Genomic DNA, 14,526 nt, shown 5'->3' on the forward strand with positions numbered 1-14,526 from the left:
TAATACGGTAACATCAGCGGTATGTTGAAACTTTAGTATCGTGATACTACTGTTATACCATGCAAACCATACTACATACAGTAGGGTATGAAATAACAGCTTCTACACTACTGTATGTATAGTGCACTTCATGCCCAATAGACAGCCAATTAGGATTCTGCACCCTTCTCACTATAAAAGTGCACATAGGGTATTAAATATGTTTTTTGTTGTTTTTCGTTTTGTTTTGTTTTGTTTTGTTTGTTTTTGTTTTTTTTTGTGTGTGTGGTTTTTTTTTTTTTTTGTTTTTTTTTGTGGGCTGTTTCCAGAGTTAGCAACTTAAGTCCAAAAGTTATATCAGTATTTATGTGGGGAAAGTTCCTCATATTCAGGAACTTCTGAACTCCCCATTTAAATTTATGCCTCTGAGGTTGCTAGATTTTTCTTGAGTAAAAGCATCTGAGACTGGGTTTTTCAATAGTTTCTAACACCACCACATTTAAACACAAGCTGGCCGTTAAACCTGAAAATAATCAGGAGTGGAGAGGTAAAAAGAGGGTTGTTTTTTAAATTAGCTATCAAATTTAATATGATTAATAAATTCTAAAGACAATTTTAAAATGAAAAATATGATAATGCAATATATGAATGAGAAGATGGTGACCACTGAAATAAAATCTATTTTTTTTAAGTCCCTCTCTCTCTCTCTCTCTCTCTCTCTCTCTCTATATATATATATATATATATATATATATATATATATATATATATATATATATATAGACAGTACAGTGCAAAAGTCTTAGGCACATGCAAGGAAATGCTGCAGTGCAACAATGCCTTCAAATGAAATTAAATGTTTCTCCATAAAAAATAATTCTATAAAGAGCTGTAAACAGTAATAAATGAAACATAGTCAACATTTGCTTTAAAAGACCATTTTCTTAAAAAAAAAAAAAATAGTATGTAGTAGTCTACTAATAGTAATACTAATAATGCAAGTCTCAGGTACAATTGTTGCAGTTTTATAAGGAAATGAGCTATAAGTTTTATTGAGCATCTTGCAGAACCAGTCAGGGTTCTTCTGGAGACTTTCACTTGCTTCTTATTTTTGCAGCAAAATCCAGCAGCCTTCATTGTGTTTTTTGTCTGAAAAGTATCTCTTACCACTTAATATACTGCTTTCTTTACTGACATACAAACATTTTTCTGTAACATTTAATTTTGTGCAGAAAAATAATGTTTGGGAATCTAAAATGTTTTTGTACTGACTCGATAATGTAGAAGTCATAAGATTAAAAATAAAATGCTTAGATGCTTTATGTAACTCAGATGCAGTGCAACACTTGCTGATTATGGCTATTGTGTCTTCTTGAACATAAGAACATGAAAGCCATCTTTGTTGCTAAGACTGATTTTGAATCACAGATTCAACTTGTTATCATGTTCTGGAACATTCATACTGTGTGTCGGGCGTTTGGAGATAAAAATCGCTTACGCACTTGCTTTTATGCTCAACCCCAAATATTGCATGTTTACAGTTAGAGAGCATAAAAGATGAGACAGTGAGGATGAACAGGGCACAGTGGTGAGGATGTCGGTGCATGTGTGTGTGTGTGTGTGTGTCTGTGTGTGTGTGCGTGTGTGTGTGTGTGTGTCTGTGTGTGTGTGCGTGTGTGTGTGCGTGTGTGAGTCAGAGAGCGAGTGAGGCGGGTGTGATGACAGTGGTGTGAGTGTGAGCCCTGAATGAGACGCCTCAGATTCCTTCAGCTCTGATCTTATCCTCTTTCTCTCTATCAGTCATCTTGTCCAGATTCCAGCTCCTCTGAATCACCACCACTTCATGTATATGTGTGTGTGTGTGTGTGTGTGTGTGTGTGTGTCTTGTACATGTCACTACCTGCTCGTGCGTCTTTAAAAGTCATAAAACGACTTGCTTTACTACTGAAACCACAAACTGATCTGTTACTGAAATCTGTTACACTGAAAATAAACACATTATTCTTCCTCATTCCTGAGTCAGGCATGATCTCTATCTCCTTCTGTTTTCTCTGCATAGATGCACACACACACAAACACACACATGCACACACACACACACACACACACACACACACACACACAGACATCAGTATATAGAATTACACACAAATTAAAATCCACTTAATGTCACATTTGAGAAAATAAACATTTCTTCCACACTTCAGTATGACTTCTACAGATGATGTACTTCTGTATTACTTCTTGCTTCTGAAATTACATTTAAATAGGCATTGAAAGGTATTTACACCACAGTTCTGGATTTGAGGTTGTTGATTCATTTTCTAGAACAGCAGCTCTGACAATAGTGCAGCTGCAAATCACTGCCAACGAAGCTAGTATGAAGTAAATCGAACTTAAATATATTTTTAAACAATAGTGGTGTGTATAAATGGAGTAATAGGTTGTAGGCTTTGTATTTTGACTATTACTTTTTCTCATCTGAACTAAATAATAATAAATGCTGGCCAGGCCACGCCCACAAGAGACAACAGTAGCGGTCGCTACACACCACAAAACTACAAGCAACACGAGATACTCACCACCTGCTGGCATTGACGTAGAGTTATAGATGTCTGGATGATGTTAAAGATGTCTGGATGTCTTCATTCCATGCTGAGGTTAAAAAGAGGATTCCTGACATTTTCTGAACTGATCTGAGACAGAGAGAGAGAGAGAGTGTGTGTGTGTGTGTGTGTGTGTGTGTCCTTCCTGCTGCTCTGTGCTCAGTAATCATGGTGTTGGTGTTGAGTTTATCTCTGCCTCAAAACACCCTCAGGTCACTCACCATCTCTTGCTCCAGACTGCCAGACGACTGTGCGTGTGTGTGTGTGTGTGTGTGTGTGCACGTGTGTGTGTGTGTGTGTGTGTGTCTGACAGCTTGGTTTGTAAAAATAGAAGTCCTGTATAACTCCTGAGTTCCAGTCGACAGTACAAAATATTTTTTCAGACTACATCAGTACACTATTAAAGTGTTTCGAGACACATCCCTGACCAGTCATCATGCTAACAAGGAAAGATTGATTGTAGTAATTGCTTTACTAGCAGGATGAATAGGCACGCTAATTATCACCCTGTGCTTAGTAGTATAACTAAGTGTTGTGCTATTTGGACAGACTGTTTATTGCTTTAGTGTGCATATTGGAACATAGCCTATGGTGAAGAGAAGATAGGGAATCAGAGTGCTTGGGGGGGGGGGGGGACGACAATGATGTAATGAGTCTCTGTTCCAATCTGACCATGGCTGTGTCTCAAATCACATACTACCAAAATAGTACACTAACTATTCAAGGCAGTATGGTGGTTTGGGAGTTGAGATGCTGCCAGTTATCATGATAAGTTGGAAAGTGTGTGTATGCTAAGCACCATTAACACTCAATCTAGGGCAAGAGTCTGTCATTTGGGAGGCAACCCATAACTGTATGAGTGTACGTTTAGGGTAGAAAAGTTATGGATAAGGATAAGAAGATGTGAGAGTGATGTGGTGTGTGTGTGTGTGTGTGTGTGTGTGTGTGTGTGTGTTCCAGAAGCCTGTATGAATGATTCAGTTGTAATATGAGCGTCCCGCGGCACATATATAAAGTTGCTTCCGGATAAATATTTGCAAACATCCATCATCCTTAATGACATTGCTTCTGTACATAATAATCCCACCAGCTGCATTTCTGCTGCAAACACATTGATAATGAGTGACAATTCTCACTAACCCCCCTTACTTACACCCCCATCACTTTTACCCCGCACACACCACTGTAGAGTGATGGTGATGAGACAAATCCTGATTAAGCGAGAACTCCAGCGTGTTACAGATCAGAACCTACAGCCTGGCTACTTTCATTTAAGATTACTCACAATAAAAACACTTATACATTCAGGCTGGTTGTGATCTAAACTGCATCTCAAATGCAGCAGCTCTCAGATTAATAAAACTGAACTTTGTGTGCCTCAACAACAGAAATATCTCAAGTCAAGTCCCATAGTTTTTTTTTTTTGTCATTCCATTGATCACATACAGATACGTTAGGAATAAAATGTGAAAAATAAGAACTTTTGTGTGTTCATCCATCCATCCATCTTCTACCGCTTACTCCTTCTTCAGGGTCGCGGGGAAACCTGGAGCCTATCCCAGGGAGCATCGGGCACAAGGCGGGGTACACCCTGGACAGGGTGCCAGTCCATCGCAGGGCACACTCACATACACACTCACACACCCATTCATACACTATGGACATGCCAATCAGCCTACTATGCATGTCTTTGGACTGGGGGAGGAAACTGGAGTACCCGGAGGAAACAGCACGGGGAGAACATGCAAACTCTGAACACACATGGCCTCGGCGGGAATTGAACCCCGGACCCTGGAGGTGTGAGGCGAATCCTGACAGTTCCACCCCACACCACTAGAGGTCCCCATCATCACAATACAAGGTCTCTTACAGGTCACATGATCCTCATGACTTCCTCAGTTACTCGCTGTTTATATACTCCCTGGGGCGTTCGGTGGCTTAGTGAGTAGCACGTTTGCCTAGCACCTCCAGGGTCAGCGGTTTGATTCCCGTCTCCGCCCTGTGTGTATGGAGTTTGCATGTTCTCCCCGTGCTTCGAGGGTTTCCTTGGCGTTCTCTGGTTGCCTCCCCTTGTCCATAGACATGCGTTGTAGGCTGATTGGCATTTCCAAATTGCCCATAGTATGTGTATGCGATTATGGCCTGCGATGGATCGGCACCCCGTCCAGGGTGTCCTCTGCCTTGTGCCCCAAGTCCCATGGGATAAGCTCCAGGCTCCCCTATGACCCTGTGTAGTTAAGCGGTGCAGAAAATGGATGAACGGATGGCTAATACTCTCTGATTTCATTAGCTCATTGCGAAGTCTTTCCAACGTTGTTTTCCAGTTTCTGATTTACATTCTCGTTGATTTACCAGCTGACGTCTTTTGGTTGTTTCTCTTGTTATTTGACCGGATTTCTTGAATCTTTTAATTATTTTGTGCACTGTAGAAGGTCAAATGCCCCAAAATCCTACCGATTTGTCTTTGGGGAATGTTGTTCTCAAAGTGTTGGATTATTATCAGTTGGCAGATTGACGAGCCTCGACCCATCCTTGAAGGACTAGGCCTTTTTTGGAGGCTCCTTATATACTATGATTACGTGATTAGAGATTAGAGATTATGATCTCCTCACCTGTTTCACATCACCTTCTTATTTCAACTTGTCACATTGCTATTAGTCCTAAATTGCCCCTGTCCTAACTTTTTTTGGAATGTGTTACATGCATCAATTACCAAATAAACATTTATCTTCAAAAAAGTGTGCAGTTGATTAGGTAAAACATCAAATACCTTGTCTTTCTATGTTTTTGTTTAAATGCAAGTCAAAGTACATTTACAAATCACTCCTCTTTGTTTTTATTAGCATTTTCCATACTGTCCCAACTTTTTCAGAATTGCGGTTGTAACTTAATTTCCCTAGCAGCTCGTCTTCATTTTCATTTTCTGAGCAAAAGCAAAAGCTCTGGATTCTGCTTCGCCAGATGTTGATTAATTTTCTATAAATCTTGTAACAAATGAAGTCTCCATACATTTCTATCTGTTTAGCCATTTACTCCAACAGGAATAGTTACAGAAATATCTGGACTATAAGCCTTCAGCGTGTTGATTAATTTACTATAACAGCCTTAGAGCATGTGATTTATCCTTTACTTAATCATAAATTCAACGTACTGTAAAGCAGCAATGTTAATGGCTGATTAAATATTTCATCGTTGTTTCTGTTCTGTCGAGAAGAGCTCATCGCCACGTGTGGGTGAAAACCGGTGTTGATCAACATGCTTTATGTCAAATGCGCAAGTGAGACAGCGTGTGTAGCCATGACTCACTCAGATCATTCATTCATTTCATATGTTTATTCACTGTCTGGTTTAGTCATCAGGAATCTAATATTCACTGCAAAATATGAAATGTGTTTTCAGGACAAATCTGTTGCTTGTAACTACAAGCGAGCGCTTCATTCACAGCTTTCCCACATTGTGTCTCCCTTTTTTTCTGTAGATTCGCTGCAGTTCAGGTGTGTGAGGTCATGTGATACAAAGTTTTTGCTCAGTGGTCATTGACTACGTTTACATGGACAGCAGTAATGTAATTATTGACCTTATTCTGAATATTGTGATTAAGGTGTTTACATGAGTTACGTTTAGAATATTCCTTTCATGTTCAGGTTTTACATGGTATAGTACATAGATGGATTAACGGCACACGTCATTACGTCCCCACGTCACACCGTCCGACGTTCCCTCCAGAATTTCACGTATCAACATACAGTTGGTCTTCGTTATGATACCGTATACAGTTTTGGGTGTTTCATGATTCATTCAAGTGCGGTTAATAATTTGTCATGCTGTACGTACAAATAGATGACTGCTTGAAGCCGTGGACTGCGTCCAAAACCGCATACTTACCTACTATGTAGTAGCTGAAATACATGTGTGCTATACTACTTTATATAGTAGGTAAGTATGCGGTTTCGGACGCAGCCGTGCTCTCTTGTTTGCCATCAAACGGTTGAGCACTGCCGTTTATGTACGTGTCCTGTCGCAAGATGTGGTGAAAACTCTCACACGACGTTAATAGTGTGATTAAGGTGTGTACGTGTCTGTAATACACCTCGATAATGCAACTAAAACAGGTCTCCACATGTCTTAATTCCATTTGTGTTTACTTCGAGTATGAATTTAGTCAGATTAAGGTCATCATTAATCGCTGTTTACATGGTAGTGTCTTAATCGGAGTATTGTCTTAATCGGGTTAATATCAGATTATTGTTGTCCATGTAAACGTACTGAATGACTAAGGAGGAATATCTGTCTGTGGAGCTCTGTTTCATGTGATGCTGCAGAATTAACACTGTGCCTGAAGCAAATTGAATTGGGAAACAAAAACTAGCCACTTTCAGTTCCTGCAGATTATTTGGGGAAAATATTACAGATCCGGACACTGCTGATTGGTCATATGGAAATTCACAGAATCACTACACATACAGTCCCTTCTGAAGGTATTGGAGCAGCAAGGCCAATTCTGTTGTTTTCGCTATACACTGAAGACATTTGGGTTTGAGATCAAAAGATGAATATGAGACGATAGATCAGACTTCAGCTTTCATTTTCTCATATTTACATCTAGATGTGTTAAACAACTTAAAACTTGGCACCTTTAGAGGCAGACCACCCAATCTTTAGGTGAGCAAAAGTATAGGAACAGATAGTCTTAAAGTAAATTCAAGTAAATAACACTTAATATTTGGCTGCGTATCCCTTGCTTGCAATAACTGCATCAAGCTTGGTGACCCACTGACATCGCCAAACTGTTGCACTTCTCTTTTGTGATGCTTTTCAAGCCTTTTACTGCAGCTTCTTTCAGTTGATGTTTGTTTTGGGGGGTTTCTCCTCCATTTAGTCTCCTCTTCAGAAGGTAAAATGCATGCTCAGTTGAGTTAAGGTCTGGTGATTGACTTGGCCAGTCTAAAACCCTCCACTTTTCTCCCAAGATAAAGTCCTTTGTTTTGTCATTCCTCCCAATAAGACTGGATGCATTTCTCTGTAAATTGGCAGACAGATTTTTTTTTTTTTTGCCAACTCTGAATTCATCCTGCTGCTACCTTCATGAGTTATCATCAATAAAGATTAGTAAGCCCTTTCCAGAAGTAGTCATACAAGCCCAAGCCATGACACTACCTCCATCATGCTTGACCAGTGAGCTTGTATGTTTTTGGATCATAAGCAGATCCTTTCTTTCTCCACACGTTGGCTTTTCCATCACTTTGGTAGAGGTTAATCTTGCTTACAGAACTATTGTGGCTCGTCTCTGTATTTCTTTACGAATTCCAATCTGGCTTTCTGATTCTTACTGCTCTTGTGGTATGACATCTATATGTTTGCACTTGAAGTCTTCTTCGAACGGTGGATTGTGATACCTTCACCCCTGCTCTGTGAAGGTTGTTTGTGGTGTCCCTAACTGTTTTTTTGGGGTTTTGTTCACAGTTTCTGTCATCAACTGCTGTTATTTTCCTTGGCCGACATGTTGCATTTTTGGTTGACAGTGCACCAGTGGTTTCTTTCTTTTTCAGGACATTCGAAATTGTTGTATTGGCTATGCCCAGTGCTTGTGCAATGGCTCTGATATATTTTCCCTCTTTTATCAGCTCCAAAATGGCTTGCTTTTCTCCCATAGACAGCTCTCTGGTCTTCATATTGATTTATCATTTTTAACAACAGTTGCAGTCTTCATAGGTGAAACCAAGGACTCAAAACAAGAGTAAGCATTCAGAGCTATTCATTCTTTAAATAACCAATTTAACAAGTCACACCTGGGCAACAAAAAACACCTATCATTTACATGGTCCAAGTTAAAAAAAAAAAAATAGCTAAAAAAAAATGGGTTCAAACAAAAGGTACCATGTTCTAAGTTGTTTAACACATCTGATGTAAATATGAGGAAAAGAAAGCTGAAATTCTGATCTATCATCTCATATTCATCTTTTGATTTCAAACCCAAATACTGACAGTTACTGACAATACTGTCTTCAGTGTACAGAAAAAACAATTTAATTGGCCTTGCTGTTCCAATACTTTCATAATGTGCTGCATTTGATTCTTCTACTGTTATTCTTTTTGTTTGTCTGCCATGATGTTGAGACTTGGCAGCATGAAGGCCACGAAAGTAGATATGATGAAACACACACACACAGAGAGAGAGAGAGAGAGAGAGAGAGAGAGAGAGAGTCTTCTTTAGTGCTTTGTGTGTCATTATGAGATTGATGACTAACACAGCCATCGTGTTTCCTGCTCTCACCTGCCCTCAGGTAACCACTCCCACTCTCATCCATCAGCCATCATTACATCCCTCAGAGCAGCACCGGATCACTCTGTTTACACTGCTCTGTGTGTATGTGTGTGTGTGTGTGTGTGTGTGTGTGTGTGTGTGTGTATGTGTGTGATGTGCCCATACAGGTAGATAATAACCCTAACACACCGTGACATTTGAATATAATATGTGGCCTATATACTAAGCGATGCATCCACTATGGCCACATTCAAAACCACACATCTTGTCCACTATATAGACAACTAAACGTGGCAGCAACTCAACATGTGGACGTGATGATGTTTATGTAGCCGATATAGTGTATTGGGAATGTGGATTGGGACACACCCACAATAATACTGTATTTGAGCTTTTCATCAGCTCAACGAAGTCGGCTGAGAGTCCGGGAAGTGAAGTTTGGGGTTAATTACTGTTTTGCCAAAGCCTGGAAAACCCACGGATGCTCTCATCATGAGTGTGTGTGTGCGTGTGTGTGTGTGTGTGAGAGAGAGAGAGAGAAAGACAGAGAGACGGGGGAAAAGGTCCTGCACCACCTGGGTTCATATCTTTGCTCTGTCATTAACACTCTGAGTCAGAACCAGAGCTTGTCAGCATATGAGACTGTGTGTATGTGTGTGTGTGTGTGTGTGTGTGTGTGTGTGTGTTTATGAGTGTCTCCTCCTTGTGTTCTTTGTACTAGCACGCAAAACCCCAGCATGCCAACCTCCACTATGTTTGTTTATCATTATTTCTGCTTTACTTCAAAGAGCCACACACACACACACACACACACACACACACACACACAGACACACATACACACACACTATGGAAGTAAATTTGTGAAAATGAGTCTCATTAGCTTGCCTCAGTGGAATCCATCGTACTTTACCGCAGTTCAAAGTTTGTGACATTTAGTCAACATAAAACAGACGTCCTTTTTTAAATTCAGATGCACATGCACACACACGCACACACACACACACACATACACACACACACACTGAAATAAAACGTAAAGAAGTGACAGTAATGATTAATCTCATTTACAGATTTACAGATACAGAGACAGATACACAGACACTCAGACAGATGCACAGAAACACAGACACACAGACACTCTCATATATATATATATATCAACATTCTTTTCTCAGTAGTGCTAGGTCATTGTAAAATCTTCCTATGTTTGTGTGTTTGTGTACTTATGTGCAATTTGTACATGAATTTAGAAAATATAATGAAATTTCTTTACTGAATTACAGCATGAACTTCACAACGATGTTTTAGAAATGCGAAAATTCAGACAATAAAGCTTAAAAAGATAAACAATTGTGTTAACTCCATAATAAGAATCCCTCAGGCTGCATCTGAAATTGTGTACTGTGACAGTACCTACTGCATTCAATTCAGTACCTACTGCTCCGCCGTACATACAGGACATACTGATCGGTATCTGTCTGTAGCATGAATACAGTCTGGACATACTAGCATGTTGGCACTGTCATGTGACCTACAACTTAAAAAGATCTGACACACTGCCTTCCGCAATTTTGTATTCAGTTCCGTTGCCTGGTTAAATACTGCAGAGTCTCAGTGGAAGATGTAGCTCACTGGACTGACATTTCTCGTCTACTGTTTCATGAATGCTGAGAATTCAGACATACTGCTCCTTGGTATACTGCTTTTCGACTACTGCTTTTCGGCAGTAGGGATATTCAGATGCAGCTTGTGTGATGAGCTGGCACTCTTTGATGACATCATCATGTTGTTCCTCTTGAGTATCTTCACCAGAACACAGAAGCTCTTGTTTTATTTGTTTGTTTGTTTGTTTGTTTTAATATGATTACAAATTATGTGTGCATCATCATGTTTGTACACTCCACATCTGAAAACTCACCTGTATTACCTGTGTGTGTTTTATAGACACTGACCGGGTCAATATTTCACATTCCTCTCTGTATTCAAATCAGTCTCTACCTGGTTACATAATGTGATGTCACTAAGTTCTATGCATGTATTTGGCCTTTACTTGTCGAAAAAAAAAAGACTTTTATAATTGATACACTTTCTGGAAAAGCTTATCTTTTTATCATTTTTAAAAGTCATTAAGTGTAGGATAAAAAGGAAAAATGTGAAATGTGATGTGTATTAGTGACAGCTTTAAACCTTCATGGCTTGAGTTTCACTATAGGCTACAACCATGATATTACATCCATCCATCCATCTTCTATACCGCTTATCCTTCCTTCAGGGTCACGGGGAACCTGGAGCCTATCCCAGGGAGCATCGGGCATAAGGCGGGGTACACCCTGGACAGATTGCCAATCCATCACAGGGCACAATCACATACACACTCACACACCCATTCATACACTACGGACACTTTGGACATGCCAGTCAGCCTACCATTCACTCACCATGACATTACAGTTTTTTCTAAATATTTTCACTTTTTTCCAGTCCTGACATGTTTGCCTTCAAATTCCCAAATTTCTAATTTTCCCTGTCCTGCACTGAGAGTGTCCTCTCCATGATGAAAGGGTAACATTCTGACAATCCTGTCTGTAATTATTATGTGTTAACATGTAGCCTTTAGTTTTTACATTAACTCATATTTACACCATTTCCCACAGCATATGAATGTAGCACTATACCTGATCTCTTAGTAATTAACATACACTACATCTGCTCTTTACATCCTATCTGCATATTACATATATCCTATCTGTATATTACATATATCCTATCTGCATATTACATATATCCTATCTGCTCATTACATATATCCTATCAGCTCATTACATATATCCTATCTGTATATTACATATATCCTATCTGCTCATTACATATATCCTATCTGTATATTACATATATCCTATCTGCTCATTACATATATCCTATCTGTCTGTATATTACATATATCCTATCTGCATATTAGAGTTCTGCTCATTACATATATCCTATCTGTATATTACATATATCCTATCTGCTCATTACATATATCCCATCTGTCTGTATATTACATATATCCTATCTGCATATTAGAGTTCTGCTCATTACATATATCCTATCTGCTCATTACATATATCCTATCTGCCCATTACATATATCCTATCCGCTCATTACATCCTATACTTAACACACAAGTCCACTCGCCTTGCGATCCATTCGAGCAGAGGGTGTACTCCTGGGATAAACTGTCTATAAAGTGATAAAGTGTCTGCATTGTGAATGAATTTGAAGGAGACACCAATCATGTAATTCTGTTCAACAAATAGTTAACTGTCAGTATCACATTTCTCTTGGTAGATTAACAGAAGTTGTTCCCATGATTACATTTAGCTAGCTAACATAAGGCTACAGTGGATATAAAAAGTCCAAACTAAACATCTCTGTTTACATTGCAGGTTTTTATGATTAAAAATAAATACATTTACAAAAAAACTATGTCAGATATTTTTCCAACTTTAATGTGATGTAGCAACCAACAAAATTCAAGTGAAAAACAAAACAGGTTATGCATTAATAAAAAGAAAATACTTACAATAACCTGGTTACATATTGTGCACATCCTTTTATATTGGTGCATGTGATTGTGTTCAGAATAAACCAATCAAATTCCAACTCATGTTCAAAAGGAATTATCATACAGCTGTCATCACTGAAGTGATTCTGATGAACCCCCAAATAAAGATCAGCTGTTTCTGTAGGAGTTTCTTGACATTGTCTTGGTTTCATCCTAAGCCATGGTCCTCAAAGAGCTTACAAAGCGTGTACAAGATGTCATTTGTCAGGTGGTGGAAATATAGACATAATTGTTTAAGCTATAGATCAGGAAAGGTGTACAAAAGAATTTCCAGAATATTAGCCATACCACAGAAACCATGAAAATCATGATCATCAAGTGGAGAAAGTGGGGTACCACAGTGTATTCACCAATAACAGGACATCCATTCAAAATTGATGAAAGACAAGACAAAACATATAAGGGAGGATGTCAAGTAACCTACAGCAACATTAAAGATTCTGCAGGAATATCTGGTGAGAACTGGTCACTCCTTCCATGTGAGAACAATCTCTCATATAGTATGGACTATGGGTTCGAGTGACTAGATGGAAGCCGTTTCTTATGACAAAACAAACAAACTAAACTAAATATCCAAGCTCACCTAAATCATCCCAAACCCATGTGGTAAAATGTGTTATGGTCTGATGAGACCAAGGTAGAAATTTTTGGACATAATTAAAAAATATATATGTTTGGCACAAAGTGAGACCGCTTATCACCCAAAGAACACTATACTCATGGTGAAGCATGGTGGTGGTAGCATCATGCTATGGAACTGCTTCTCTTCAGCTGGGACTGGGGCTCTACTAAAGAAAGAGGGCATTATGAGTAGGGCTAAATACCAATCTAGCTTGGCAAAAAAAAAAAAAAAAAAAACCCTGCAGGAGAAAAATCTTCACTTTCCAGCATGATAACAACTCAAAACACAAATGAAAGTCAACAAAACAAATGGCTTCAGAAGAAGAAGAATGGAATAGCCCAGTCAGAGCCCAGATGTAAATCTTATTGAAAATTAAAGAAAGGATTTGAAGAGGGCTGTGCACAGGAAATTCCCCTTGCAATCTGATAGTTCTGGAGCAGATCTTGGTGTGCTGTATTACAAGTAGAAGCAGGTTTGAGCACAAAGTGCTGTGAAAAAGTATTTTGATTTGAAAAAGTAATTGATTTCTTCTGTTTTATTGTATATCTCATACTAAATTGTTTCAGAAATTAAAACAAAATCTAAGATAAAGGCAACCTGAGTAAACACAAAATACAGTTTTTAAATAATAATGTTATTTATTGAATCAAAAATGTTATCCAATACTAACTGGGCCTGTGTCATAATGTATTTGCCCCCATGATCACAAATTCCACAAATCTATGAAACTGCATTCATAATGGGGTTCAGCTGGACTAGACACAACCAGGCCTCATTACTACAAACCCTGTTCAATCAAATCAACACTTAAATAGAACTTTTTCAACAGCATGTAGTTGGCTAAAAGTTCTTACCCAGTAACACACTATGCCAAAATTGAAAGAAATTCCAGAAATGATGAGGAAGAAGTTGATTGAAATACATCAGTCTGGGAAGGGTTACAAAGCTATTTCAAAGGCTCTGGGACTCCACAGAACCACAGTGAGAGCCATTATCTCCAAATGGAAAAACTCACTAATGAACCTGAAAAAACAGTAGTGAACCTTCCCAGAAGTGAATGACAGTCCAAATGTCCTCCAAGAGCACAGCAACTACTCATCCAGTAAGTCACAAAGGGGCAAAGGACAACATCAAAGGATCTACAGTATATCAACAAAGGACCTCTTGCATCAATAAAGAACACTGTTCATGACTCCAATATCAGAAAGACACTGGGCAAAAATGGCATCCATGGAAAAATGGAAAGGTGAAAACCACTGCTAACCCAGAAGAACATTAAGGCTCATCTGAATTTTGCCAAAACACACCTTGATGATCCTCAAACCTTTTGGGAGAATGTTCTGTGGATTGATGAGTCGAATGTGGAACTGTTTGGAAGACAGGGGTCCCGTTACATCTGGCATAAACCAAACACAGAATTCCACAAAAAGAACATCATACCTAC

Source organism: Ictalurus furcatus, chromosome 10 (assembly GCF_023375685.1).
Source record: "Ictalurus furcatus strain D&B chromosome 10, Billie_1.0, whole genome shotgun sequence".
NCBI classification, from domain to species: domain Eukaryota; kingdom Metazoa; phylum Chordata; class Actinopteri; order Siluriformes; family Ictaluridae; genus Ictalurus; species Ictalurus furcatus.